Source organism: Hibiscus syriacus, unplaced genomic scaffold (genome assembly GCF_006381635.1).
Source record: "Hibiscus syriacus cultivar Baekdansim isolate YM2019G1 unplaced genomic scaffold, ASM638163v2 tig00111847_pilon, whole genome shotgun sequence".
Lineage (NCBI taxonomy): Eukaryota > Viridiplantae > Streptophyta > Magnoliopsida > Malvales > Malvaceae > Hibiscus > Hibiscus syriacus.
In genome coordinates, this window is record NW_024063200.1 from 2062208 (window position 1) to 2068207 (window position 6000).

The window sequence follows — 6000 nt, forward strand, 5'->3', positions numbered from 1 at the left end:
TTAATAAATAAACGAACATAAACGAACACGAACATAAATGAACACGAACATAAATGAACATAAACATTGGAGACCCTACCTAGGGGTGTAAACGAGCCAAGTCGAGCTCGATATTGCTGAGCTCGACTCGAACTCGAAAACTTTCAAAGTCAGCTCAACTCAACTCGAAAACACGAACATAAGTATTGTTGGTGGTGCAGTCACATAGGGTTCCGGCGCAGTGGATGTTGACGGTGTTGGGTATGCAGCTTATGGATCGTTCAAAAAAACTAAACCATGTTAATATTGTTGGGTTTTCCAAATAAAATTAGGTTAATTATGGAGTTGTTCATCAGAATATCAGATTAATTAATATTTTTAAGATACTTACAAATTGGTCACCAAAATTTATTTAAGAAGATTGGGTTAAACATAAATGAATGAACATAAACGAACATATTAAACAAACATATTCATGACTATCATATCATTAAAGATGCACCTTTCTTCAATTAATCAAATCATACTAGCCTAGCATCATGAAATTAAAACTCTATCCTTCAGGTAGCTGAATTTGGATAAAGAACTAATTAACTTTTAAAGGCAACTCATTCACAGCATGTGTTGGCATAGATAATTCAAAACCTGAATTGAGCTACGAAACTGCTATGATTTACCCTTCTAAGTTGATGTTGATAGGAGCTATAAGAAAACCCCCAGCAAATCCAAGACTTCAAATTCTTAAATTTAGCACATAATAAGACAATAAAAAGAAAGGAGGAAGTTTTAGGGGGAATTAGACGAAATATCATGAAAATTCACCGAATAATTAAACATAAATAAAATGGAAATTAGGACGGAAAAACAGAGGAACTAAGAAAAACATTTACCTTTGGGAAGCGAAGCGTCCTCCTTCAATTTCCCTATGATATCCATCGGCTCCATCTTTTAATTCTTCAAAACAAAAACAAAATTCAACAGAGAATCAACAGATCTAAAACGTGAAAGGGAGGAAGCTCGCAGGGGCAACAGACTCACCGAGTTACTGAGCGGGGGATTTCTTCCACAGATGGAAATAAACGCCAAAACGAGTGAAGCGATTCGTGATCTGAGTCGAGTGGGGGGTAAACAAGAAGGAAGACATCGATATATGGAGTTAACAGAGATCATTGGCGCTTCACGATAACAGAGGTAGCTCTCGATCGCAGCCGATTACGGGGAAAAGCAAAAGAAACAAATAAACATCTAAAGGAGGTGCGAGGGAATCTCACGCACTTTTCTTAAAGCGAATTTGGAATATTCGCGGAACTAGTGGATCTGATGGTTGGTTAGTGTTTGAAAATCCATTGTTAGGTGCTTGGATGATTGTGTGTTTGACGAAATGCCGATGAAAGACACTCTCTCAACTTTTCCCATAAAATTTGGACTTATAATTAAAGCGGATTAACTAATTGACCAATAAATTAACAGTAAATTTAGTTTGAAATCTACAACTAATGCTATATATATATATATTTTAAATGACCACAGGTCTATGGGTCTGTGGGTTTTAACATTTTATTATTCTCTGTCTAATTTATATTGTTCATTGTTAATTTCTCACATAGTTTTAAAAATAAAAAGTTTATGTAAGAAATTTATAATAAAAAAATTAAAATGATTCGGAGGTCTCCTACGGAAGCTACTCTCAACCTGGTGTTGGAGACAATCTACTATCCTACCTCCCCTTATCCCATTACATATGGGAATAAGGGTCAACTAATTTTTTTATTATTAATTTCTCACATAGTTTTAAGAATAAAAAGTTTATGTAAGAAATGTATAATAAAAAAATTAAAATGATAATTTTATCTTGAAAAAGTTAAATTTTACTTTGTTGGTAAACTAAAAAAAAAGTAGAAAGGAAACATAAAAGTTATTGATTTTTTCAAATGAATAATTTAAATGAGATAATTTTAAAACACAAAAGGTACAAATTTAAAGGAATAAAGTTGTTGATTTTTTAAATAAACCATTTAAACGAGGTAATTTTAAAACACAAAAGGGACAAATTTAAAGGGTCAAAGGGAGTATTTTTCATTAAACTCGTCGTACCGACGTGATTAGTTATAAAAATATATTTAAAAAATTTAATTAAAATAATAATTTTAATTTAAAAATTATTTGAAAGTAGGACTATGATATATTCATTTGTCGAAAGCATCATCAACGTCTTGCCAAATACATATTATACAAACACATTCATGACTATCATAAGTAAAATATAACAATGATCGACTAGTGATAGCCTGATAAGTAAAAGCGTGAACACTTGAGGCAATGTCATACAAAAACGGATCACTCCAACGTCCCCAAACACCAAACATAGAGGAGAAAAACTTAAAGAATATCCAAAACAGATGAATGAAAAATTGATCTCCCTTTAACAACAATCTCATCAGGCACAAATAAATGATAACAACGAAATGTCATATATAAACGAACAGAGAAACCAGACATCAGGAAAGCAACCAACCACGAAATCATGTAGAATCACAGACCTGGAAGAAGACCAATAAAAAATCATGCACCTAAAATCCAAAAATACTAATAGCCATGATACTCTTTATCAGATAAAGGGCCAAGAAAAAACATTATTATAAATATGTTAATATAATTAAAAACTAATAAATTAGATAATAATTAACTGAAAAGAGAAAAATAGCAGGGAGATGGCCGTAAAAAGCCATTGTCGCTGCCTGGAAGAGAGAAAATTATGATAACCGACAACAAAAGAAAGTAATTGCTACAGAGAAAAAGTAACTACTTAAATTATGAGTGAAACAATTTTTTAAATATATGAAACTTGTTACACCCACTTGACGAATTTCTTTTGAATTTAAAATTTCTAGTCATTGCATAAACATTGGGCAATGAACATATTCCAACGATGTGCATATTTGTCTATGATACTTAACGATGGCTGCTAACGATGGATGCAATTAAGTGAATTTTGGATATGGTTGTCATAGTTATTTTTTGACAATGTTCAAATTATCCTTGGCTCTTCATATCATGCATTCGAGGAAGATTTTTTAACATTTTGTATCCTTCTCAAAACCTCCTCTCTAAATGTAGCAATCGATTCCCAATGTATACATTGCTTTCATTTTACCCATCGTATATGCTTATTTCAAAACCTCACACCCAATATCACCATTGACATAATATTTTTGGAAACAAAAACTCTGATACACCTTCTCTATATAGTGCATTAGATGTTTTTTCAAACTTAAAGCTTTCCTTTGGGAAATCAGATAAGCAAATATCAAATGTCATATTCATAAGAGGAGGTTTGGTAAAAAAATGAAAGAAAGAGATTGATACTAAGTGTAGACACCTATTTTCATTCGATCAATTTAATTTAAATGGTAAGAAAATAATGGATTTAATTATAGTTAGAATACTCCCTTTGATTTCTTTCCCTATCCTATGTAATCTCATATCTATGAAATATATTGATAGGATTGATTTAATTTCCTTAAATAGGTGAATGGGTAGATATGTTTTTAATCTAGGTCGTTGATGTAAATAATCTAGACCATTTGAAGTAAGGAGGCTCATCTATAAATAGAGACATTTTCCATAGAACACACATAAAAACATAGGAAAGAAAGAAGAAGAGAAGAAAAGAGAAAAAGTGAGGAATGAGAGAAATTATTGTAATAAGGTTGAAAACAAAGCAATAAAGGTTAGAATAACCCAATCTTATTTTCTTCTTTATTTATTTAAATTTTTCATATTTTATTTTATAAAACTCAAAGGTAAGTGTGTGAAACCCAAAAATATGATTAGTGACTAAAACATAATTTTTGAAAGATTAGTGGTCAAAGTAAAAACTTAGAAAAGTTCAAGGTCCAAAGAGATAATTTTCCCAAAAAAGAAAATTTATTCTGTAAATAAATAGTTCATCTTTAAGAATAGATTCTTTATGCAATTAACATTTCGATATGAAATTTGTGGAAAGAACTAGTAAGCGATAAAGTTCGATAAAATATTCGAATAATCGGATCGAATTGAAAGTTTACAAAAATTTGAAGAATGGTAGTACGGGTTTGAAATATTATATTTATAATTTTAATCAGTATAATTTAACATGGAATAGTGAGATTAAGGGGTTTTTCCATGTTAAAGCTAAATAGTGAAATTAAGTGATAAATTAAATTTGGAAAAGTGAAAGGGCTAAGATAAAATTAATCAAGTAAATGTTGATATTTATATGATGATGTAAGAATGGTGATGAAAGCATGGAAAAATGGCAAATATCAAGATTCATTAAGGGTAGAAATGACTTTTAGACTAAAATGAATTTTAAATTCATTTTAATTAGAATTTAACAAGTGTACACAAATATTTTTGTCGAAAAATAAAGAAAGCTCCTTCTTCTCCCTATAAATTTCTTGCACCATAGAAAAAAAAGTAAGGTATGTTTTCTTCCTTTTTTCTTAATTTTAGTCCTTTTTACTTTAATTTTTGAAATAAGTGTGAAATAGAAAAATGATCTATATCAAATTCTCTACCATTTAATATGAATATCACATGATTTAAATGCTTGAATCAATGATCTTGTTGCTAGAGTGGATGATGAAAAAGTTGGATTTTGATTGTTTATGGATATATGTTTGTGTTATTAATGTTATAAAGTTGTTTTCAAGTTTAAATAATGATCAAAATTACTTAGAAATTTTTATATACTATTCGGTCATGGTTAAGATTCATGAAGAATGAACATTTTAATTAGTTTTTGTTATAGAAATGATTGAAATTCCATGGAAATGTTGTTAGGAAGATGAAATCATGCTTGAATCAAGTTGAAAATCAAGCTTAATACTTTAATCAATTAGGCCTAAGGAAAGAAGACAAAGAAAAATTGTGAAAAATTTACAAGGTCTAGAAATGATGTGTGAATGATTCTACATGCTTAAAATATGATTAGGACCAATTTGGAAAATTTTGAAAGAAGAGGACTTAATTGTATAAATTGAGAATATGGGGATTCATGTGAAATTATTTAATAGTTGATGTGTTACGTTGAAATTGAATGTTGGAATGATGAATTTGACATCAAGATATTTATTGGGATTAAATATTAAAATTATGAAAATAATAGAACTAATTCTCATACTTGTAAAATATGAGGATTAAAGTGTAATTATTTAATAGTTAAAGTACTATTCTAAAAATTATATTTTTAGAATATTGAATTAATGTTAAAATATGAAATTGGATTACTTTGGAAAATTAGTATAGTTTGGGGATTAAATCATAAACACGGAAAAGATAAGGACTTAAGTGAAAATTTTGTAATTTTTGCAGTGATATGTTTTAGTTAAATGTTGGAAGCTTTGGTTATGCTAATTAAAGTTTGAATTGAAGTTAAATATGTAAGATTGTTAAGATTGAAGACTAATGAAATGGAAATTGGTATAAGTTAATAAGTAGAAATTAAACATGTTATTGGAATGTTCAAATTTATTTTATGATGCTTAAATTTAGGATTAGATAGAAAAAAAGGATGTATTGAATAAAATAGAAAAGTAGAGATGAAATTTTTTTAAAAAAGTATCCTGTGATTAAAATTATGGAATAATAGATTTAGAATTGAATTTGGAAAGTTGTAATGGTATAAGAGTTAAATCGCAAAATGGAAAGATATTGAAGACTTAAATACAATTGTATAGTTATTAAAAAAAGATTTTAAATAACATATTGGAATCGAATATTAAAATATTGATTTAATATTGAAATGTTGATTTTGGACTAGTTTGTAAGTTTGTTAAAGTTTGGGAACAAAAATATAAAATGCTTAAAGGTAAGCTTAAAGGTTACATAATAAATATGAATAATTAAAGTACTTGAGTAGTAAATAATAGAATGGTGACTCTGATATTAAAGTATTATTTGAGACTGATTTATAAATATGTATAAGCCAAATGATCAAATTGAAAAGGTGGAAAAATTATGGGATTAAAATAGAAATTT